General features: G+C 46.6%; 1 protein-coding gene across 3 annotated transcripts in view; it reads left to right on the top strand.

The window, feature by feature from the left end:
* Positions 1 to 25,387, top strand: part of CNNM2 (cyclin and CBS domain divalent metal cation transport mediator 2) — a 121,679-nt gene that overhangs the window by 2,050 nt on the left and 94,242 nt on the right. The gene's annotated exons all lie outside the window — the stretch shown is intronic.

The following is a 25,387-nucleotide window of genomic DNA, read 5'->3' as shown; positions in this document are numbered from 1 at the left end:
GAGCTCTTGAGAGCCGTGGCTAACGGTTCCCCCTAGGATCAAAAGGCAGCGCTTGTGCCTCGTACTGTGCCTGTCCACCCCGCTGAGGTAGGGGGCTCCCGGTGCTCAGGCATCTGCTGCATGCTGAGTGGGGGGCTGGCTGATACTGACATGGACACCTCCTCACAGGTATCTAAAAATACTAAACCCTCCGCAATCCTGTTCCTCCTGTAGGCTCCACACTGAGGTTTGCAAGGCTGCTAGTATATTTTCTTGTATTCTTCCTATTTAGGGTCTGGCACCCCAGGTGGGTGGGGGTGAAGGCTTGGAAGAGTGTTTGCTGAGATCTGCGCCTGAGGCCAAAGCCCTGCTGAGCCAAGGATGCCACATGGAATCGTCCATTCATTCATTTTGGATGTGACTTGCCTTAGCTAGAGTGGAGGTTTCAGTAAAAATGAGGTTGGCTGGTTAATCTGGGACTTGGGCTGGTCCCAGGAAATGTAGTTAATCTTTTGTGAGGTTCTGTCTCCTGTAGCTTTCTTCCCTCTTGTTGACATTTACCTGAGGACTAAAATAGCCCAAGCCCAGTGTGGTTGGGGCAAAAAGCTGCGACCTTGGACAGTTGTGGCATCCTTCCCTATTCAGAATGGTTTATTTATCCCTTGATTCACTGAAGTTTAAAAGCGTGTTTTTTTTTTTTCCTTCCCGGCCACTTGACACATAAAATTATCATCTCTGCGTGTCTAGGGGGGGGTGTTTAGCTGGGAGGAGAAAGGTATTCGCATCTGGGGTGTCTGCATACCCTGTGATGTTTTGGGGTGTGAGTGTTTGTTTCATGCTGAGGTTCTTGAAACCCACAGACCGGACAGGAGGCTGTGGATGCTAGTTTGTATTCCCTTCACCGACCTGGGTGTGTAACTTTTAGTGACTTCCACAGTCCTCAGAAGCAAACTTTCCTTCTTGAGGCAGAAACTTCCTCACCCACAGTGGTGTCTTTCCCCTCCAAAGGCTACGTGTGCCGGCTGTCAGCATCCTAGCGCCCAGGGTGTGAGGGTGTCCTAATTCCAGTTTGCTGGCTGAATGGTGTTCTCACTAGAGGAGGCGCACTCTGCAGTAATTTTCATATAAAGGAGAGAGCAGAGTGTGCTCTGGTGCTGGACGATTTGCATGTAAAAGCTGAAAGAGATTCCTTGGGATTCTTAAACAGTGGAAGGACAATAGCCAGCATCTCTGAGTGACAGCGCTTCCTTTGGGCGGCGTTGCTGCTTGGTCACCTCCAGGTTGTTGGTCAGGATACCTTAACAGTTTCTTCTGGGATTTGGCAGTAATATCTGCAATCCAGGGGATGGGGGGGGGCAGGGTGGAAGAGAGATGGAGAAAAAGCCTCTAGAATTCTTATGACTGAATTTCCCAATGTTGAGTCACAGAATTCACTGAGTGTTTTTTTACTTTTTGCACATCTACTGGTGGCTTGGCGGCACTAGTTTGTACACCTGCTGAAGGCGTGTCTTCTGTATGTTTGCTTTTGAGAATTTGTGCACCTCACAGCTCAGCAATCCTCCTGCCCCCACTATAAAGTTCAAATTTTGTCTTAATTCAAAATTTGTGTTTTGCCTTTTGGCTTATTCCCATGAAGAACTTGTTTTCCTCCCCAAATCACCTGTTAGTATTTTTTGAAATGTATTAAATGATTGAATTACTAGTAATGCTTTCCAGTGAATTTTGTAAAAAGATTTTAATGCACAGGATTTTATTTTTGCCTTTAACTAGGATGAAGGACAGCATTTATTTAACAAGATAGTACAAGTTAAAGCCAGTAGCACTTTTGGAACAGTAGGCCAAGACTGTTGGCTGCAAATGGAAAATTCCAACCATGATTTTAAAAGGAGGCAGTGGGTGTGTGTTACTTAAACTATAGGAGTAATTGACTTTTCCCCCTCCCGCCTTTAGACTTTTTTGGATGATTTTCATCACCTTTAAGTTAAGTTGGTTCCTTTTTACGTGTGAGTTAAACATTTCACCTGATCTCTTCTTTCTCCTTTATTTTCTGTTATGATATAATGGTAGCAGCCCCCCACCCTCCACTGTTCTTCTCTATTGCATAACTATGTATAGAATGATTCTGAGGCATCTTCTTCCAACCTTTCCTTCCATCCTAATAAGTGTGTTTCCGTAAAAGCAGAACAAACACCCTGCACAGTACCAGCTGTAACTCCTCCGCCCTGCTTACAGCATCCATCTAGAAGGCACTGAAAGTTGCCTTCCCTATTGAAGAGTGCCTCTCTGGGTACCTTTGCTGCCTCTTGCTCTACAGAATCAGTCTGGGTTATTCCTCACCCAGGAGGAGATGCTAGAAGGTGCTGAGTTGTGGAAGTAGAAGCTATCTTGTTATGGCTGTGTGTAAATGTCTTCTTTCTGATTATTGAGATTTTTTTTCCTCTTAGCTCTGCTTGAGTTTGGAGAATGGTAGTTATGCTCATTTTAAGGTTGACGATGATACGGGTGTTGGTGAAATGAGTTATTCTTACTTACCTGTTTACTCCGTGCCCCACACAGGACAGGGGGCTTTCTGTGAGGCCCCTTCCAGCTCATCATTGCTGAATGAAGCCGTAACTCCAGGTCACAAGTGAGGAAACTGATCCCCGGGGTAATTGATCTGTGTGGGACCGCATGGGAATTTGCTGATGTGGGAGTTTAACTGTGTGCACCTAGAACTTGCTGTTAGCCACTCTGCTAGGCTGGACTCCCTAATTCTGATTTTAGCATTTCAGTCTTACCAGAGTGTGAGGTTTGGCCCGCTGTCCAAGCAGTGCCCTTGGGTGCTAGACGCAGAAACGTGTTTGAACGTACGGATGTCGCCTTAACCCCAGTGCTTCTGTGATGTTGTGCATAATAAATAGGGGGGGTCTCCATTTTTTTTTTTGCCATTGAAACAAATCAGTTTTGGGACTAGTGTGATTCTAACACCAAAGGATTCTGTTGATAGTATTTGTGCTTTAAACATCAAGATTCATTTTGTGTTTTATACTAATGTTGCACTGTACTGGTGTGCTACTTCAACGCACCTGGTTTGCTAATACAATACAACTGGTTTTCTAATATCTAAATTATGCAATAATGTTTCACTGTTGGCTTCTTATCTGTGGCAGATTTCACATGGTGCCTTGTCATGCTCCGCGTTATGTATTCATCTTGGCTCGATTTTTTTTTAGCCACTAATTGCTTGCTAATGAGCATCCTTGCCCTCTGTCTCTTTCCACGTGGTACACTAGTCTGTATTCTCGGTTTTGTGGTTGGTTCTACAGCTAAATAAGAGTAAATTCAGAGAATTTTCAGGAAAATGATGTAAAGTGAAGAAGTAACACAGGGGGAGGCAAAGCTTCATTGGAGACTGCAGCCGTTGTGTGTGGAGAGCACACTCAGGCCTTCCCTTGGACCTGACTGAACCTTCTGAAGGGCAGTGCAAGTGGTCTACACCGAGGTGGATCTGAGGAATTAGTAACCAGTTGTTGTTTCATTGCTTTCTCTTGGCTTTCTAACAGTTTCATTCCAGCATCGAAGAGCACACTTTGTGAAGCTGCTAGGGACTTAGTCAAGGTCTTTTTTTTTTAAGCTTTATTTTATTTTTATTAGAAAGTCAGATATACGGAGAGGAGAAGAGACAGAAGGGAAGATCTCTGTCTGCTGGTTCAGTCCCCAAGTGGCGGCAACGGCTGGAGCTAAGCCAATCTGAAGCCGGGAGCCCAGAGCCTCTTCTAGGTCTCCCACACAGGTGCAGGGTCCCAAGGTTTTGGGCCGTCCTTGACTGCCACCGGGATTAGAACCAGCACCTGTATGGGATCCCGGTGTGCTCAAGGCAAGGACTTTAGCCGCTAGGCCACTGTGCTGTGCCCATCAAGTTGTTTTCTAGCTTTTGCTTAGCTAGGAACAGGCGAGATTACCAGATAAGGTGGTTCCGAAAGAAGGGATAAAAGCATGGTGTGGTCTTGAAACATTAGGTGTAAAACTCTCTTTACAGGTTTCCACATATTAACATGCTGAGAGTTTAATGTTTTTTTAAGAATTTATTTTTATTTGAAAGACAGCGTTACAGAGAAAGGGTTAAAAAGACACTCTGATATAAGGCAACCTTCATGTAAAACACAAGATCAATAGATACATAGGTAAATATGTATATCCGTGTATTCATCTAGAGGAGCTGTATTATGGAGACTAGCGTACCGAGAAGTGAAGATACATTGCAGTATGCGTCTCTGGGCCCAAATAAAGGATGGACTCCTAATGAAACTGTTAAATAGATCTTGGGAATAGGACGCTAGACTTTCTATCATTTCTATACCTACAATGTCATGATACACTTAAATTAGCAGAATTGATGGGCTTGTGACTGTTGCTGAAGAACTATACAATTGCAATGATATGGGGGAAAACAGTGGAAGGGATGTTGGGGTGGAATGGGAAATTCCTGAACCTACAGAACTGTATTATGAAAAATAAATATTTAAAAGAAAAAAAAAAGAAGCAGAAAAAGAGAAGAGAGATCTTCCATCTGCTGGTTTACTCCCAAAATAGCCACAAAAGGCACGCCTGAGCCAGGTCGAAGCCAAGAGCCAGGAACTCCATGTGGATTTTCCACATGGGTGGCAGGACTCAAGTGCTCGGGCCATCTTCCATTGCTTTTCTCAGGCCATTAGTAGGAAGCTGGTTTGGAAGTGGAGTAGCTGGGATACAAATAGGTTCTGGCATAGGATACTGGCATTGCCGACAGGTGGCAGCTTTACCAGCTATACCCCAGCGCCAGTCCTGGAGAGTTTAAGAACATTTTTTTTCCTCCCCTGTCCAAATTAAGTCTTCTGCTTGCTTGGAATCTAGGAGGTTTATTATTATTATTGTTATTGGTGTTTAAGAATGGTGTTCCAGGGCCCGGCGCGGTGGCGCAAGTGGTTAAGGTCCTCACCTTGTACGCCCGGGATCCCATATAGGCGCCGGTTCTATCCCGGCAGCCCCGCTTCCCTTCCAGCTCCCCGCTTGTGGCCTGGGAAAGCAGTTGAGGACGGCCCAAAGCTTTGGGACCCTGCACCCGCGTGGGAGACCCGGAAGAGGCTCCTGGCTTTGGATCGGCACTGCTCCAGCCGTTGCGCTCACTTAGGGAGTGAATCATCGGACAGAAGATCTTCCTCTCTGTCTCTCCTCTCTGTATATCTGCCTTTCCAATAAAGAAACAATAAAAAATAAATCTTTAAAAAAAAAAGAATGGTGTTCCAAAGAACGAAGAACATTGTTTTTATGATCTTATATATTTATCCTTATACATTAACACATGTCAGATCAATGCAATTTTCTGTATTCTTAGAACATTGCTACGGAATGTCCAGAGCACACAGACTCAGGGCTGGAAGGCTGGAGAGTCATCTGGTCCAGTGTTTGCCAAATTTCTCAAGTGGTAACGTACTTGGATCACTAATTAAGGGTGAGGGTAAGGCCTCCCTCAGGGACATTCTGAACCTGAAGACTAGGAGAGGAGGCTCTGGGGACAGGGTCTTGGACTTCCTGCTGTCAACAGGTACCCTCCTGGAATTCTTAACAACAGGTGGGTCTCAGAAACAGTGATCTACTTACCCTCTCGAAAAGGAAGGTAAACTCTAAGAAAGGGGACAAAGCGAGTTACTCCCTCAATGCTTCCTGCCTGCTTAGGGGCATCAGCTGAGTGGAACCCATTCGCTGACTTCTTCTTAAAAATTCTTTATTTTTATTGGAATGTCAGATTTACAGAGAAAAGAGGAGACAGAGAAAGATCTTCTGTCCACTGGTTCACTCCCCAAGGGACCACAATGGCCGGAGTTGAGCCAATCCAAAGCCAGGAGCCAGGAGCTTCCTCCGGGTCTCCCCCTTGGGTGCAGGGTCCCAAGGCTTTGGGCTGTCCTCTACTGCTTTCCCAGGTCACAAACTGGGAGCTGGAAGGGAAGTGGAACAAACAGTCAAGACATGAACCAACTCCCATGTGGGACCCCAGTGGATGCAAGGTGAGGATTTAGTCACTAGCTACCATGCCAGGCCTACGAACCCTGACTTCTAGTATGCACTTTGTTCTACACCAGGAGGCTGGCTTCTTGTTCCCAGGTTATTCAAAGTTAAAGGTAGGTGTATAACTGAAAAGAATAATGATCAGGTTTGCCAATGGTTTTTGTTTACCCTGCCTTCCCGCCCCAGTGGCTGTTGATTTAAAAGGCAAAATGACTGAGAGGCAGAGAGCGGTGGATATTCCATCCTCTCCCTTACTCCCGGAATGCCTGCATCAGCCAGGGCGGGGCCCGTCCACAGGCAGCAGCCAGGGACTCCCGTGGGCTCTCCCATGGAAATGGCAAGAGCCCCAGTTCTTGACCCACCATCCACTGCTTCTCAGGGTTCGCATGAGCCGATAGCTGGATTGGAAGCAGCGGCATATGTTGATCTGAGGCATTCTGAAATGGGATATAGGTGTTCAAAGCAGAGGCTTGACTCACTGTACCATGGCTCCTGCCATGTTTTGTGATTTTGATGTCAATATTTTAGACACTGTCGATTCACAGCTATCTTTGACAGGCATTTTTATTGCATGGAAAACAAACCTGAGCATGGAAGCTTAATTTATGATTCATTTTAACTTGGTTTGATTGAGATTTTGTTTATTTTCTGTCTTGGTTAAGCTAGGAGGCGTGAAGCCTCAGGCGCTGAACTGTTTCCTTGACTCAGCTGGTTTTGCATATCCCATTATGACATGTGTTCCTATTGGTTGTTCTCTGAGGGTAGTGAGAATTGGACTGGGGACCGTAGGGGTGACTTTCCTTGGCTCTTTTCTTTCTGTTCGTTGCTCAGATCTATAACATTTCCTTTGGAAAGTTCATCAAAGCCTTTAACCCCGTGTCCCATTCATGCATCTCTGTGTGCTTCCTCACTCTCTAGGATTGTTGCTTATTTTCTGGCAAGGGAGAACGACAAAGAGGTGTCACGTCCTCTGGTTCGCTCCCTAAATGGCCAGAATGGCTGGTGCTGGCCAGGCTGAAGCCAGGAGCTGGGAATTCTGTTCCGGTCTCTCTCGGGGGTGGCAGGGGCTCAAGCGCCTGGCCCATTTCCCGCTGCTTTTCCTGGCACATTAGCAGGGAGCTGGAGCACAGCAGAGCACTGATATGGGAGATGCTGTTACTGCAAATGGCTACTTAACCCAGTGCTCCTCAGCGCTTACCCCATGTGTTTTTGTTTGCTTTTGTTTTTGTCTTGTTTTTAACAGTCTAAGCTAAATTCCGAGAGTCATGCTTGATTATCAGGCTGTTGTGTTGATAGTGTCACTGAAGCCTGGGTGCCAACCTTTAGGCTGGGACAGACCCTAGCTGAGCACCAGCCCTGGCTGAGCAGGATCTGGATTAAACAGGCAAAGACCTTGTTCTTGTTTTTTGGGGTTTATATACCACCTGCCTCCTCCCTCAAAGTGGCCTCACAATTATTCTGGGAACATTCTGAACTATTGTCAGAGGCTCGTTAATTTTAATTATTAGCACACCTAAGCACAGTTAAAAATATCATAAACTAGGACAACCCCCGAAACTGAGCCAAATGCTGTTGAACTTCTTGAACTGTTATTATTATTTTTTTTAATTGGAAAGTCAGGGCCTGGGGTGGTAGACTAGTGGCTAAAGTCCTCTGACTTTCCAATAAAAATAAATAAATCTTTAGGGCCCAGCGTGGTAGCCTAGCAGCTAAAGTCATCGCCTTGCGTGTGCCGGGATCCCATATGGGTGCCAGTTTATGTTCCGGCTGCCCCACTTACCATCCAGCTCCCTGCTTGTGGCCTGGGAAAGCAGTTGAGGATGATCCAAAACCTTGGGACCTTGCGCCCACATTGGAGACCTGGAAGAGGCTCCTGGCTTTGGCTTTGGATTGGCTCAGCTCCAGCTGTTGCAGTTGCTTGGGGAATGAATCATCAAGTGGAAGATCCTCCTCTTGTCTCTCCTCTCTGTAAATCTGACTTTCCTATAAAAAGAAATAATAAAATTTAATAAATCTTAAATAAATATTTAAAAAATAAATTAGAAAGTCAAATTTTTACAGAGAGAGGAAGAGAGATATAGAGAAAACGCTTCCATTCACTGGTTCACTCCCCAAGTGGCTGCAACAGGCCAGTGCTGTGCCGATCCGAAGCCAGGAGCCAGAAAGTTCCTCCAGGTCTCCCACACGGGTGCAGGGTCCCAAGGCTTTGGGCCATCCTCGACTGCTTTCCCAGGCCACAAGCAGGGAGCTGGATGGGAAGTAGAGCAGCTAGAACACAAACCAGCACCCACATGGGATCCTGGCGCATGTAATGCGAGGACTTTAGCCACTAGGATGCCGTGCCAGGCCTGAACTCCTAAAACTTTTGAGAACAAACCTCTGGAATCTATTTAGATGTTTACTGTAGTTAGGTATGAAGTGGATTATGCAGTGTTTTCAGAAAGTTCCTGGAGTGACATAGGTGTGTGTCATGAATTATTTACTTGCTACTGAATACTGGGATTGTTTCGGCATTTTGGCTGTTACAAATAGAGGTGCTGAGATCATTCTGGCACACACAGAGAAGTTTGTGAAAAAATGAAGTTAAGGATAAATTTAGTTTGGTATATAAATTTTTAGAAAACCCACACCTAGTATTTTTATAATGTGTATTTCCCATGAAATTTTTACATTTTCACATATTCCTACAGAACCCTTTTAACATATATGTGTATCGTAAAGAAAAGAGAAAATAAAGAAGAGAGTGAAACAGGGACAGACAGAGCAGAAAATTTTATCTTCTAATTTTTTCCTGAGTGTTTGCATCCGCCGGGCCTGGACTGGGCCCTGGAACTCAATCCAGGTCGCCGCCTTGGGCAGCAGGGACCTACCTGCTTGAGCTGTTGCTGTTGCCTCCAGAAACTGGACTGGAACCTGAGATTATATCTGAGGCTCTCCAGGAGGGTGTGGGCATCCCTGGTGCCTGTCCCCTCTTTTATTGTGACTGAATTCTGGACTTTGTCATTTTTCTGTTATTTGCTTTTACTTAACATGGTAGACACACACATACACACACACACACACACACACATATACACACACATGCACATATGTATCTCTAAGGCACACAGAAGAATTTTGTGTTTTACGTTCTTTAGGGCAAAAAACTGAATTTTAAAATAATTCTTCATTGTTTTTAACCCTAGGTGACTGGAAAAGACAACAAAGTCTAAATGAAATAGAGCAAATATTCATGAAATTTGAAAGCCCTTGAATAAGCAGCATTAAGCTGAAGGAAGATCTTAAATTACTCTGGTAAAATATCTTAACATTGATGACATCATGAGCGTAAAAAGTGGTACTATCCAGAATAGCAGGTTTGCGTGTAGCTGTGTGAATTTGTAATATTTTTAGAAGGCATCAAGGAGTCATAGAAATGTCCTTTTGGGGTGAGTCATTTTTTTTTTTCCTGGAAATCTTAATACAGTGATTCAAAAGAAGGAAAAAAAAAACTGTATTAGCCTTTTGTATTGCATATATATTGCAGCATCATCTGTAAATAGTGACAAATTGGAAATAAATAGTTAACAGTTTCAGGTACAGCATAGAGGGGAAAGAGTTAAGAAGATTGTACATGATGTCTAGGGTAGGTAAAGCCAGCTCCTGGGCACTGCTGCTTCCCTCAGCTCCCTGCCAACGAGCATGGGAAAGCAGTGCGAGATGGCCCAAGTCCTGGGGCCCTGTACCCACGTGGGAGGCCTTGAGGGGTTCCTGGCTCTTGGCGGCAGACAGGCCCAGCTCTGGCTGTTGGGGAGTGAACCGGCAGATAAGCTGTCTCTAGCTGTCCATCTCTCTAGAAATTCTGCCTTTCCAATAAATCTTAAAAAAAAAAAAGTTGTAAACATCACTAACAGCACTGAATGCTAATTTTGAAGATGGTAGATTTCAAAGTTTATACTGGCTGTCAGCACAAGTCACAGATGCATAGCAGTATGCAAGGGTACAGGTTGGAAGGAACATGGGAAAAGTGAAAACAGCTGACGTGTTAGTGCAGCGTGGCCATAGCTGATCTTTCCCAAAGTGCACTTCTTACCTTTGGAGAGCGAGATACCTGGAAAAAGTCACATCTGCTAATAACATTAGCATATTGATGGAAAATTTGGGCAAACTAAATTTTTATTCATGTTAAGGAGCTTGTATCATTCTGTTTCTCTTGAAATGAGATACTTGGTTTTGAATTTTAAAAATTGAGATATTGGGCCTGCCACGATAGCTTAATGTCTAAATCCCTACCTTGCATCCACTGGGATTCCACATGGGCACTGGTTCATATCCTGGCTGCTCCACTTCTCTTCCAGTTCCCAGCTAGTGACTGGGAAAGCAGTAGAGGACAGCCCAAAACCTTGGGACCTTGCACCCATGGGGGAGACCCGGAGGAAGCTCCTGGCTCCTGGCTTTGGATTCGCTCAGCTCCAGCCTTTGCGGCCACTTGGGGAGTGAACCAGTGGACAGAAGAACCTTCTGTCTCCTCTCTATATACCTGTCTTTCCAATGATTCCCGTGGCACAGGTGCAACTTCTACAATGTTCCATGTTGTTTTTTTTTCTTTAGTATGTTGTATAACCATTACTTCTGTCTGCTTCAGAACATTTTCATCACCATAAAAAGAAAATCAGTTACTGATTAACAATCCCTGGCAACCATTAATCTCCTTTCTCCCTCTATGGATTAGCCTATTCTGGACATTTCATCTAAATGTGTACAGATTAGAAAGGAACATGGAAAAAGTGAGAACAGCCGAAATGCAGTGTGGCCTTTGTGACTGGCATGGTTTCAAAGTCCATCCCCACTGAAGCGTGCATTGGTGCTTCATTCTTTTTAATGGCCACATAATGTTCCCAATTATACATACACCATGTTTATTTCTTCATAACGTTTGGCAGTTTCTTAAACTTTTAACAATAGAGTTAGGACATAAGCCAGCAGTTCTACTGCCATGTGCATACCCAAGAAAACTAAAAGCTAAAAATGTGTGTTCACACAAAAACTTGTCTCGACATGGTTATCAAAAACGAACCAGCTGTAATCATACAGCCATGTGAGGGTATATTTTTGGACTGTAATTTTTTTTTTAGGATTTATTGATTTTTATTAGAAAGTCAGATATACAGAGAGGAGGAGAGACAGAGAAGAAGATCTTCAGTCCAATGATTCACTCCCCAAGTGAGTGCAACGACTGGAGCAGTGCCGATCCGAAGCCAGGAGCCAGGAACCTCCTCCAGGTCTCCCACACGGGTGCAGGGTCCCAAGGCTTTGGGCCATCCTCAACTGCTTTCCCAGGCCACAAGCAGGGAGCTGGATGGGAAGTGGAGCTGCGGGGATTAGAACTGGTGCCCATATGGGATCCTGGCGCGTTCAAGGTGAGGACTTTAGCCACTAGGCTGTCATACTGGGCCTGAGAAAAATGTTGGGGTTATCAGAGATGTATTTGATTGTAGTGGATTTTTTCTTTATAAAAACTGGTGGCATTTTTACTTGTTACATTCACATGTAGAGAGTGAAGGACCTATAATTGGTTATTGACACTGTCCCCCTTTAGGAAATTTGGAGGAAAAATTAAATTTTCTCCCCAGATTAGATATGAGAGAAGAGGGAATCCATAAAGAAAAAAAAAAAAATAGGGCTGGCTGGAGTTTGGCAGTCTGATATGCTTCCAGCTAACATTCAGTGTGACTTTGCCTATGGTTTGGGATTAGAAGGAACTGAGTGCCAAGAAGACTGTGGCCATGTCATACCCAGATGCTGGTCCATTTGTATTTCATCTTTGTCATCATCAGGATGATCTTTTGAGATTCTGGCTTCCAGGTAACTAGAATTCACATAGTCGAAGGTTGTTTCTTTCTCACTTGTTTTCTTTTCTGGGCGCTGTGGGGATGGGAGCTGGTAATCTGAGAGGGAGAATGTTTTTCCGTGCCAACAGAGACAGACTGAGGGCATCATCTGATGCAAAGTCTCAGTTTTTCCATCTGCAATCATAAAAACAACGTGCTGACTCAACCTGGAGTGTGGACAGCATGGCATCGGTCCTGGGCAGCACGCACGACGTGGAGGTGTGTGAGCAGCTTTTGAAAGGTGAAGTTCAAACTAAAAACGACCGGAACGGTCTGCTCGCTCGTCTCCAGCCCCCAGCGTGCTGCCTTCAGATCAGGCAGACGTCAGTTCATCTCTAGAGTTGATTGGTGGGTGGGGAAGCAGCCCTGACTTTTCGTTCATTTTGCATTTCACGCTGCGTCATCAGCATGACCTCTGAGGATCAGGGAACCATGAAAGGCAAAGAAAACTCCCTGCTCTGGTTTGTTTCCCCGTCCTCTGCACAGTGGGGGGAAGAGGAGTTGGATTGGAATGGAGGGTGAGATTCTCCAGGAACCAAGTCGATTAGATAAAACATTGATTTAATCAGTATGGTGTAGACGACATCCTATGTATGTTTCTTTTACATTTCCATCTGCTTGTTCAAATGATATATACATTATATAACATACATTATATAAACGCATATACATTGCATAAACACATTGAACCATTCTCTGCTGTTTTCCCAGGCCATAAATAGGGAGCTGGATCTGATATGAGGCATCCAGGGCATGAACTGGCACCGATATGGGATGCTATGCTTGAAGTTGGAGGATTAGCATGTCAAACTATGGTGCTGGCCCCTACTGTGTTTCTTTGAAAGACAGAACATCAGAGTTAGGAGAGACAAAGATAACAAGCAAGAAAGCAAGTGAGAGAGAAATCTTCAGTCCATGCTGGTTCACTCCCCAAATGGGCACGGTGGCTACTATTGGAACTCCGTCTGTGTCTCCCATGTGTGTAGCAGCAGAGGCCCAATGACTTAAGTCATTCTGCTGAGTTCCTTTGGGCATCAGCAAGGAGCTGGATCATAAACTCCTACCCAGATTGGATGCTGTGACACAACACTAGTGCCTGGTGAATTTTTTTTTAACACTTTTATTAACTAGTACTTGCAGTTTGTTGACTTTTTTGGAAAAAGTCAAATTATGAACTAAAAAAAAAAAGATTTATTTGCTTTCATTGGAAAAGCAAATTTGCAAAAAGAAGGAGAGACAGAGAGATCTTCCATCCACTGGTTCATTTACTAAATGAGTGCAACAGCTGGAGCTGAGCTGATCTGAAACCAGGAGCCAGAAACTCTAGGTCTCTCTCACTTGGGTGCAGAGTCCAAGGCTTTGGGCTGTCCTCCACTGCTTTCCCAGGCCACAATCAGGGAGCTGGATGGGAAGTGGAGCAGCTGGGACATTAGCCAGTGCCCATATGGGATCCTCATGTTTAGGGGTGGAGGATTAGCCAGTTGAGCCATTGCACCCACCCCCAAGTTGTATTTGAGAAGAGATATACTTAATAGGCAGAGTTACAAAGGGAAAGGAGAGACAGATCTTTCATCTGCTAGTTCACTCCCCCAAATGGCTGCAATGACTAGGACTGAGCCACGCCCAAGCTAGGAACCAGGAGCTTCCTCTAGGTCTCCCATGTGGGTGCAGGAGCCCAAGGACTTAGGCCACCTTCTGCTGCTTTCCAAGGTGCATTAGCAGGGTGCTGGATTGGAAATGGAGCAGCTGGGAACTGAACCCGTGCTCACATGGGATGCTGGCACTTCAGGACAATGCTTTACTCTCTAGGCCCATAGCACCAGCCCATAAACATAGCTTTTATTATAAATTAAAAAGAAAGTTACTAAAATCTCAACTTGACTAGGTCTGAAACAATTTAAAAAGCATTAAAATACATTGAGAAAGCTAGGCCTTCAAACAAAACTTGGCTGGGGGCCTGGCACCATAGCCTAGTGGATAGAGTCCTTTCCTTGCATATGCTGGGATCCCGTATGGGTACAAGTTCGAGTCCTGGGTGCTCCACTTCCCGTCCAGCTCTCTGTGGCCTGGGAAAGCAGTCGGGGATGGCCCCAAGCCTTAGGAGCCTGTATCTGCATGTGAGACCAGAAGAAACTCCTGGCTCCTGACTTTAGATCAGCTCAGCTCTGGCCATTGCAGCCACTTGGAAAGTGAAGAAGCAGATGGAAGATGTTTCTGTCTTTCCTTCTCTCTGTAAATCTGACTTTCCAATTAAAAAAAGAACGTGTGTCATTAACCAAAAAGAGACATCTAAAAGATGTAAAAATAGTGAAGACTCCAAAGTGCACGGAGAATGCAGGTCCTTCTGGTGGCCTGCTCTTCTGGCGCAAACACTTGAGCTGTGTGGGTCCCACCTTGCTCGTTTCTAACTGCTGGAATTTCATGTTCATTTCTTCTTGCCAAAGAACTCAGCCAGATGGTAGCACAGGTGCTGACCCAGGTTTTCTGGTTTTGATCTATGTGGCTCTGGCAGCGGATTCCCCCTGCTGAGTTGGCGGCTTTTGTCGCTTTGCCTTCATGTAGTTTGGGTTCCTCTCGGCGTCGCTGTCAGTCCCTGAAGTCTCAGTGGTTCTGATGCTGCAGTGGCAGCTGACCTCGTCTCCTCGATGTCCCTCCTGATTTGTGCTCCTTCAATTTTCAGCCTGATTGTGGCTCTCTGCCAGGTCATCTTTGTGTGTGTCTCTGGTCTACCTAGCTTCCCTGCACCCCGCTCGTCTGCACCGCTCGCCTCTGTCTCCCGCGCTGGCCTTGGATCTGGGCGTGGAGTGAGGTGGGAGCCATCACCTGCAGGAGGGTCAGTGGGAGGTGGTTGGACCTGGCCTTCTCTTCCCACTTGAACACTCTCGCTCCTTCTCACAGGACTCCTAGGGCAAGCAGAGAGCATATGTAATGGGTGAAGTCCACTGTGGGTTTGCGGTGGTGCCCTGGTGCTCACCAGGGTCTGCAGCACTAGCCGCCCTGCGTTCTTCACTCCCTGTAGTGCCAAGACACTTTCTTTGTTGCTGTCACTTCTGTTGATGAAACCATATCCATTTCTCACTCTTTTAAAAAAGGATTTATTTGAAAGTCAGAGTTATTAGAGTCACACGCGGAGAGAGATCCTCCATCTGTTTGTCCACTCCCAAAATGAAGACCAGCAGCCAGGAGCTGGGAGCTTCTTCCGCAGCCTCCTTATGAGTGCAGCGACCAAGCACCTGGGCAACCTCTGCTACCTTCCCAGGACACCAGCAGGGAGTTGCCTGTCCCGCCATATCTGCTTTTCACCTTGAATCACTTTGCTCTTTCTGAAACCCTTTTTTGGTGATCTTATTGTCCACGCTGGCAGGCACCGTTGACGTGAGGCTGCCAGGGCAGCGATGCCTGTGGTGCTGGGCTTGGTATCTCTTACCCAGCATTCGCTGCGCCTTGCCCGGGGTGGTGGTGGCAGTACCTGGGGCTGGCAGCAGCTCCTGTGGGGACAGTGCCGGCCACTGCTCGGGGCTCTCTGGTTCCGCTTTGTTGCCTTATGCTGCTGATGGGACACCCAAGGTCTTGTTTCTTTCTTTTTCTTTTCTTTCTTTTTTTTAAAGGCAAGCTTTTGGTAATGTTTGGGAGAGAAGCTAAGTCCATTAAGATGTTATTGAGGTATACATTATGTAGCTCGCTTAGAGCACAACTTTTTGGTACTTATTTGATAATCTAAGTAAAAGGTTGGGGAAGTACGTGGGTGCAGATTGGGTTTGTGCTGTCTGCATGGAGCTGACCTCCCGAGGTACTGCTCCCTCGGGGGGTTCTGAGAAATCCTGGCAGGATGATGGTAAAACAGAAGAATAAAAGCAATGTTCTGGAACTCTTCCCACCCGAAGCTCACCTAGCAGTGTCTAGAGCCTCATCTGAATATGTTTTGCTGAAGCCAGACTTGGATGAGGATCAGGTGTTTGGTTGGATTGTATTCCTAGGCGCTGTTACCGATTCTTAGCTAAAAAGATGCATCCTTTCTGGAAGCTTGCTTTAGATTTAACACAGTGTGGTGTGGCGTGACTGTCTCAGTCACAGAAAGACGTCCTCACAGTCATGGTCTCATCAACATTTTTTTAAAAAGATTTATTTTTATTGGAAAGTCAAGTTTACAGAGAGAAAGTGAGACAGAGAGTAACACCGTCCGTCCGCTGATTCTCTCCCCAAATGGCTGCAACAGCTGGAGCTGAAACTTCCAGGAAGAGGAGGAGTCAGGAACTTCCTCTGGGTCTCCCCCAAGGATGCAGGGTCCCAAGGCCCTAGGCTGTCCTCCACTGTTTTACCAGGTTACAAGCAAGGAGCTCAAAGGGAATTAGAGTAGCTGGAACTTGAACCTAGCACTTATATCGGATCCCGATGGATGCAAGGCAAGGATTTAGCCGCTAGGCTATTGTGCTGGGCCTGGTCTCATCTAATTTTAATGGAGCTGAATGGGTCTTGTGGCCTGGTGAGGCTGTGGCTGTTGTAATGCAGCCGTTGTAATCCAGTCTTGGGGCGAGGCGTTACACACAGCTTGTGTTGGCACAGGTGTGACCGAATCTGTGCCGCCAGTCAAATGCAGGCACAGCAGCTACAGTGTTGGGTGGTGCATGGTACTTGAGCGTGATCATACATGGCTGTGTTGCTGGAATGGCATCTACCATGCTATATTTCTCTTTGTTACTGTAGGGTGTGCTCCATCTCATTGATGAGAAATAAAAACAGCTTCCTGTGACGTGCCAGTAGCAGCCTCGCTTGCCCACGGTGGACTGAGTCTCTGAGACACATCACCTCTTGCTTGATTTGATCTCACAGGGCAGGCTGTGCTGTCGCTCCACCACATAACCAGGCATGCAGGAGTCAGTACTGCCCTGCTTTGTGGGTTGCTGGATGCTTGCACAGTGATGAGACGGCCTAACAACGCCTCTCTCAGAAAGCAACCCCTTCATGCACTGGAGGAGAAGTAAGCTGTCACTTAGGTTTGTTCATTGAAGTCTGTTTTAAAAGTGACGGGAAAAGGGCGGGCGGTGTGTGCGCCATGTTAAGCTTGATGCCTGAGATGCCTGGATCCCTTATCCAAGTGCCTTGTTGAGTCCTAGCTCCTCTTTTCCTGATCAAGTGCTTGCTGATGCACCCTGGCGGGACGGCAGAACAGACAACGGCGGGGGTAGCAGGCTGTGGCCCTAGTTCTTGGCCCTAGTTCTTGGGTTCCCCTCACCCCCTGTACAATGCCTGGATGGAATTCTGGGCTCCTATCTTTATCCTGGCCCACCCCTGGCTGTTGTGGGGTGTGAACAGTCTTGATGATGAAAGAACATCTCTCTCTCTCTGTGGTCACTGTGCCTTTCAAAGAAATAAATCATTTTTAAAAGATTTATTTTATTTTTATTGGAAAGGCAGATCTACAGAGAAGAGGAGTGACAGAGGAAGATCTGACATCTGTTGATTCACTCCTTAAGCAGCTGCAATGGCCAGAGCTACACCGATCAGAAGCCAGGAGCCTCTTCTGGGTCTTCCATGTAGGTCCAGGGTCCCAAGGTTTGGGCCATCCTCGACTGCCTTCCTAGGTTACAAGCAGGGAGCTGGATGGGAAGCAGGGCGGCTGGGATTAGAACCTTGCATGTAAGGCAAGGACTTTAGCTGCCAGGCGACCGCGCTGGACCCTCAAAGAAATAAGTCGTCGTCGTCTTTTTTTTTTTTAAGCTTCACTTATTTTTATTAGAAAGGCAGATTTACAGAGAGAAAAATCTTTCATCCACAGGTTTACTCCCCAGTGGAGCTCGTCAGGCAACATAGAACTTGTAGCTGACATGTCCGTTAATAATGTCTGTGATGTTGAGTGGACAGCCACACACCTTTGGTATGATGAAGAGAGCCTCTAGCAGGAATCACAGAGACCAAAACAAACAGAAAAAAAGAACCTTAACTGACTTGAGCTAGTTTATGTCACACCAGCTAAACATCCAAGAAGTCAGCGGTTCTTATTTTCTCTGATGGCTGGAGGCCCGTTCACTGTCCAGGCGCCAGTTCGCACATGTGCAGGTTTGCGGCTTTTCCGTCCCTGAGCCCTCACGGTGTGTCCTGCACGCCTGCTCCACACCCGGCTACCTGGAGGTCCCTGCTCGCTTGAGCATTGGGAGTGTTTCTGAAGGCTCGCGTGGCCTCAGCCCCTGCGTGCTCAGAGGCTCCCACGGGCGTGTCTGCAAGAGTTGTATGTTTTCAGGGACTGTTAGCCCTTCTTCCTTTCTCCTTTTTACTGGAAGATGTTTTCAGAACAGCTAGTAGCTTCCATGTCGTTGTTCCTCCGAGTGTAGCTTCAGACTGTCACCACGGACGACCTGGTCGGCATGTCCGTGCCTTGGCTCTCACTCTGCCAGCTTTCTTGGTTTTGCTGGTGCTTTCGGCGTGAGCTGTGAGCCATTCTCTGCAGCTCAGCTCCCACAGTGTGGCACAGGCAGCAGCTTTTACCACCATAGCAGCCCCCTACATCAGGTTTCTTGAGTCTGGGAACCATATTGTGCTTATTTAGAATATCCTTATACTTGACCATGTACATACCAGGATGTGTGTGTGTATGTATGTATATGTGTGTGTGTGTGCACATATATGTGTATCTTTTTTCTTAAACTGTTGATCATTTGGTAGTAGGTGGCAGACATGATTCTTCCATATGCTTCTGGACATACTGTCCACTGCTCCATCTCAGCAGCTGAGAAGGCCCACTCCTGACACATGCACTCCATGGTCAGACCACAGATCCTGCAGTAGTTGGAGAATCCTCGTCTGAGGTGATTCCAGACCTGACTCTTCTGTGTGCTTACCAGTTCGGGGTCCAGCTCTGTCTGGCACCACTTCAGCCTACGCACAGACACACACACACACACACACACACACACACACACACACACACACACACACACACACACACGTAGTTGCAATTGCTGGGTCAGTTCTTTATCCAGCCCTGCTTCCTACACAAGCCAATGGATACTGCAGCCTAGCCTAACCCTGCCCACCACACACTCGGCCCTCACGTACACCGGCTGGAGCTGCAGCCTCATTGGAGAGACCCCTAGAAACTGCTACCAGGCCTGCCCACAGCTCTGGCTCCTGTGCTTGCCAGTGTGTGCAGCAGGCTGGTCCAGTGTGTCCCACATCCTAGACAGTTCTCATAAACATCAGTGGGTGTTCAAGGCTAGCTCACCCCAACCAACCCCACCAGCCAGCCCTCACTTGTGCCACTGGGTGCCTCCATCTGTCTAGCTAGGCCTGCCTCCAGACCTGGTTCTCATGCTCACCAGTGGGAGTTGCAACCCATCAGAGAAGCACCCACATTTTGCCTACTGGGCCCACTCCCAGTAGGGGAAATATGTATTCTTAAATACAGTTTTTTTTTTTTTTTTAATCTAGCATAGAAGGACATTTGGTGTTACATTGCCATTTGGGTTGCCCATGCCTCCAATTGAAATGCTAGATTTGAGTCACGGTTTCTCTTCTTCTCATCCAGCTTCCTTCTGATGCAATCCCTAGAAGGCAGCCGAGGAGGGCCTGTGTGCTTGGGCCCCTATGCTGGGTTTCTGGTTTCAGTCTGGTCCAGTGCTGGCTATTTCAGGTTTGGGAGATGAACCAGTCAGTGAAAGGTCTCTTTCTCTTCCTAGTGAAAAATTAAGATAAATAAATACAACTTAAAAAAAAAATCACGTAAAAGTTATAACATGCTGTCTGGAAGTCAGCCTGTATTCCTGTCTCTGATGCTGTGAGGTCCTTCTGCCTTCTTTTCCTTCGTGGTACTGGCATTTCTGGAGAGTCCAGCCTAGTGCTATGTGGAATGTTCACGGTCTGGTTTGTCGCAGTTGCTTCCTCATAGTTGAAAAATTCGCGCATCAGCGACAGGGTTGTGTGTAGCTGAGGTTGTGCGCAGCTCTTCTGCCCTCACAAGCTTTGACCCCAGCTGCTGGCCTTTCATTCTTCCCAGGAGGAAATCCCGCATGGCAAGGGCTTCCTTGTCCATCCCTGTCTGTAGTAATCTACTCCTTCCAGTCTAGCATGAAAATAGACACTTGAGTCAGATGAGGAAGTGGAACCTAGTTCAAGCAGCTTATTTTCCTGCTGAGCTTTCCTCCTGATGCACAGAGTAGTATGCTGTTAGTGACAAAATCAGGACTAGAACCTCGGTCCTCTGATGCTTAATTCAGGCCTGTGTCCAGCACCTCTACACTCAGAACCCAACCACGGGGGAGAATCACAACATTTGTGGCCTGACTGTGCAGTGTGTGTGTTAGAACTGGACCTCCTCCGTTGCTAAGACAGAGCAGTACGCAGCATGCCCAATGCACACGGGGGATATGGCAGTCTGGCCGTGCCTGCAGAGGACATCTGATACCATAATAGGAAGGAGGGCAGAATATATTAATATATTGCTACAGCCAAGCGTTGACAGCAAATATCTGGATGAATGGAGACTCTAAGGTGGACTATGTCAGCCAGTGGAGCTTGGGAGGATTTCCTCATCCTTGGAGTGGTGAGATCGACAGTGTATCAGAACTATTGGAACCACTTGAGAAGTACCCTCAGAGCATGCTCCACACTGGGTGACCATTCCCCATCCCTGGGTACTGAGATGGTTGGGAGGCTGGATATGTTTTCTCCCCTTATCTCCCCCTTATCCCCAGATACAGATCTTCCATCCACTGGTTTACTTCCCAAATGGGCATAATAACCAGGGCTCTACCAGGTGAAGCCAGGAGCCAGGAGCTTATCTGGGTCTCCCATGTGGGTGCAGGTGCCCAAGGACTTAAACCATCCTCCACTTCTTTCCCAGGCCACAAACAGGGAGCTGGATCAGAAGTGAAGCAGGTGGGGCCCGGCGGCGTGGCCTCGTGGCTAAAACACCTCACCTTGAACACGCCAGGATCCCATATGGGCACCGGTTCTAATCCTGGCAGCTCCACTTCCCATCCAGCTCCCTGCTTGTAGCCTGGGAAAGCAGTCGAAGATGGCCCACAGCCTTGGGACCCTGCACCCGTGTGGGATACCCAGAAGAAGTTCCTGGATCCTGGCTTTGGATCGGCGCAGTACTGGCCGTTGCACTCACTTGGGGAGTGAATCATCGGATGGAAGATCTTTCTTTCTGTCTCTCCTCCTCTCTGTATATCTGCCTTTCCAATAAAAATAAATAAATCTTAAAAAAAAAAGAAGAAGTGAAGCAGGCAAGATTCCATCCGGCACCCACACGAGATGTTGGAGCTGAAGCTAGAGGCCTAGTGTGCTACACTAAGGGCTCTGGCCCCACACCGAGAACTTTTTAAAGCACTTGTAGTTACTGCTCTAACGAAAGTTTTATTTTTGTAACGATCTATTCTTCCTGGCTTGTGTGACTCATCTGAACACAAACTCCTTCCTAGATTGTAGTTGGTGTAAGCGTTAAGTGAAGTAATTGAATGCCCAGGAGGCACTACTACTACAACTCTGAATGTGCAGTGTTTTCTGCAGCCAGAAGGAGGTATTAAAAACTTATTTACGACTAGGTTGGGACATTAGGTACTTTTGAAAAAGGGTTAGGGACTTTGACATGGTACTTATTTTTCAGCTACTTAATTTTCAAGTCAGGAGAACCCTAGACCATAGGAACATAAGGTACCAAGTTGGAGAAAACAACATTGTTATGAGAAAGGACACAAAGTATATATAAGATTAATATTCAGGGGGCGATGCTGCGGTTTAAATGGATAATCCTTCTCTGGCAAGTACGGGCTTCCCATGTGGGCACTGGTTTGTATCCCGGCAGCTCCACTTCCCATCCAGCTCCCTGCTTGTGGCCTGAGAAAGCAGTAGAGGATGGCCCGAAGCCTTGGGACCCTGCATCCACATGGGAGACCCTGAAGAAGCTCCTGGCTTCTGGCTTTGGATCAGCTCAGTTCTGGCTGTTGCGGGCATTTGGGAAGTGAACCAGCAGATGGAAGATGTTTCTATCTCTCCTTCTCCCTGTAGATTTATCTTTTCAATAAAAATAAATAAAACTTTAAAAAAATTAGCTTAGCTTAGTGGTGGTAGTGAAGATGCCCCGATTCCCACATTGGCATGCTTAAGTTAACTATCTGGCTGTGACTTCTGAGAGCAGCTTCGTATTAATGCAGACCCGGGGAGGTAGTGCTGGTGCCTCAAGCAGTAGGGTCCCTGGCATTCCTTTGGGAGACCTGGACTGAGTTCCTATCTCCTGGCTTTGGCACAGCCCAGACCTGGTTATTGTGGACACTTAGGGAGTGAACCAGCAGATGGTAACTCTAAATTATCTTTCTCTGGCTCTCATATAAACGAAAAAAAAAAAATCTTGCATGTGTTTTGAATAACTCTTTACTATATGCCAGAACCTTCTGCTCATGGTGTCAGCCATTAAAGAACTGTGGTTTTTTTTTTTCCCCTTTCTTTCTAACTACTGGCTTACTCTGAATTAAAGTTAGTAACCCCAGTGCCTTTTAATCTCAGTCATATGTTTTGTAATCCCTTTTCTGGCATATGTTTTAATTGTTCTCCTGGTGCTGTAATCCTTTTATAGTTTCCTGGGTTTAAAAATAAACCCATAAAGTGTTCAGTTTTATAGTTATAGCCATGTTTTACAGTGTTCAGAAGCTGTGAATAAGTTGAGACAGGCCAAAACTTTTGATTTGGAATCCCTTTATTTCTGTGTATTATTCTTCTAGTGTTGGAAAGTCAGATATATAGAGAGGAGGAGAGACAGAGAGGAAGATCTTCTGTCTGATGATTCACCCCCCAAGTGAGTGCAACACTGGATCCAGGAACCTCTTCCGGGTCTCCCACATGGGTGCAGGGTCCCAAAGCCTTGGGCCATCCTCGACTGCTTTCCCAGGCCACAGGCAGGGAGCTGGAAGGGAAGTGGAGCTGCCGGGATTAGAACCGGTGCCCATATGGGATCCCGGCACGTTCAAGGCGAGGACTTTAGCAGCTAGGCCACACCGCCGCGCCCAAATATTGGCTAGGATTTCTAAAATATTTGGCAATACCTATAAAATCAAGGAGAAAGAAAAACCAGTGAAAATGCACATTAATCTCTTGTAATTGTCTGTTAGCAGGTTTTGAAATGTCATCTTATTCTGAAACAGTTCTTTCCTGAGTGCAACTGTCCCTATCCTCACAGAGCTCCCAGTGTGAAGAGGGCAACAGGTACAAAGCTGATAATCATGCAGAGAAACCTCCCTGTGTGGGACACGCGCTTGGGAAAAGCGCTGGTGAATCCTGGCAGGTGGGAGGGGAGGCGAGAAAGGGGCCTTGGCGACTTGAGATCCGCTGGACCAGTGGGAGGTGACCAGGAATGTTTGGGTGTGGAGCCAAGATTATCACAGAGACACCTGATGAGGTGGGGGGAAAAAGCAAATGTTCAAGAAATGGAGACAAGATTGTGTGGTTGGAAGACAGGGTCGGTGTGCTTTATGTGGTGGGTCGGGTGGGGGTTTGTGATGGGGTTGGTAGAATTAGGGACTGTGGTGGGCACACAGCTGTAGGTGCTACACAGGGTCCTAGCATTTCTTCCAAGAACAGCAGCCTGCACGTGGGGCACTGTCTGAGCGGGGCAAGCTGAAGGTTGCATCTGGCAAAGGTTACTGTTTCCTCAGTAGACACCTTTAGAGAAGAGCAAGAAAGGATGCGGGGATCAGGGGGAGGTGATGATGCTGCGTCTGAAGCTGTGGCGGTCAGGAGGAAAGAGGCGCACTGATTCTGTACTCGTGGACAGGGCAGGGCTTGAGTTGTCACTGAGACTGAGAGCGAGGCGCAGTGTGGGTGCTGGCTGTGAAAGCGAGGCCAAGGGAGTTAACGGGCGTGCACCGAGCAAGCAGAAGTCAGCCTGAGACTGGAAGTGGGGCATCTGACCTCAAACCCGTGACTCTCTCTTTGCAGCAGTAGCTTCCCTTGGAGAATCTGGTTATTCCCTTGCCCATTCCACAGCAACTAAAACGGCCAGTGCTTGTGCATTAAAACTAACTTTAGCAACTGACTTATGTGTGACAATAAGCATTCTTTATCAAGTTCACAAGAGAACATTTTAGTGACTTGTACCTTCTGATGGGTAAACACCTTCCTTCCCAACTGTGAGGGACTCAGGTAAGAGGGATTCTGGTTAAGAGCAGCGCTATCAGGGCAATCTGCTGACGACAGGAGTATTAATTTACTGAGCCCACATAATGTTCCCGGCATTGTTTTACTTACAGAAAATTCCTAAAATATGAGGAACCTCGGAACTCACTGCTGGGGTCCGAGCTGTGGTATAGCTGATTAAGCTGTAACCTGCAGTGCTGGCATCCCATTTGGGTACCAGTTCAAGTCCCAGCTGTTTTATTTCTGATCCAGTACCCTAATAATGTGCTTGGGAAAGCAACAGAGGATAACTCAAGTGCTTGGGCCCCTTGTACCCACATGGGAGACCTGGAAGAAGCTTCTGGCTTCTGGCTTCAGCCTGGCTCAGACACTGCAATATGAGATGCAGGCATCCCAAATAGCATCTTTTGTGTGTGTGCGTGTGTGCAAAAATGACATTTGTTAATATCACACTTTGTTCACATGATATTCACAATCATTTTTAAGGGTTAGAAATGATCATATTCCCATTTCACACCTGAGAAAAATGCAGTTAATCAAATTTGCTTAAATTTTTCTAGCTAATGAGATATATGAAGTATGAATAGGAGCATAATTCTAGCTGATTTCTAAGACTCACAGAGTCCTGCCTCGAACTAAATAGCATCTTAACTGCTGTTCTATGAACCTGTCCAAGAAGCCCATCTACTTAGGCTACTACTTGCTGCCTTCTGAGGTCTGATGCAGGGCGCAGGGGCCGGAGCTGGAAGGCCATCCCAGACTATCTGATAGAGCATCTTAACCCGTAGGCCAAATGCCTACCCTTTGATTCCACCCCCTTATTTTGAAGATTTATTTTATTTTTAGTGCAAAATCAGATATACAGAGAGGAAGAGAGATAGAGAGGAGGATCTTCTGTCCAGTGACTCACTCCCCAAGCGGCTGCAACAGCTGGTGCTATGCCGATCCGAAGCCAGGAGCCTCCTCCAGGTCTCGCATGCAGGGTCCCAAAGTTTTGGGCCATCCTCGACTGCTCTCTCAGGCCACAAGTAGGGAGCTGGATGGGAAGTGAAGCTGCCAGGATTAGAACCGGCGCCCATATGAGATCCCAGCGCATGCAAGGTAAGGACTCTAGCCGCTAGGCTACCACGCTGGGTCCCCTTTGATTCTTTTTAAAATGCTGAATGAGTACCCTTTCAAATTTGGCGAACCTCAGTGTGTATTTTATAGTATATGAAAATAAGTAAATCTTTTTTTTTTAAGATTTATTTTTTTTGATTGGAAAGGCAGATTTACAGAGAAGGAAAGACTTAAAGGTCTTCTGTTTGCTGGTTCACTCCCCAAGTGGACTCTGGTTGGAGCTGAGCCAATCCAAAGCCAGGAGCCAGGAGCTTCTTCTGGATCTCTCA

Source organism: Ochotona curzoniae, unplaced genomic scaffold (genome assembly GCF_017591425.1).
Source record: "Ochotona curzoniae isolate NIBS_2020 unplaced genomic scaffold, NIBS_Ocur_1.0 contig_66, whole genome shotgun sequence".
Classification (NCBI taxonomy): domain Eukaryota; kingdom Metazoa; phylum Chordata; class Mammalia; order Lagomorpha; family Ochotonidae; genus Ochotona; species Ochotona curzoniae.
The sequence above is the reverse complement of the archived record's forward strand: the minus strand, read 5'-3'. Positions and strand labels throughout refer to the sequence as shown.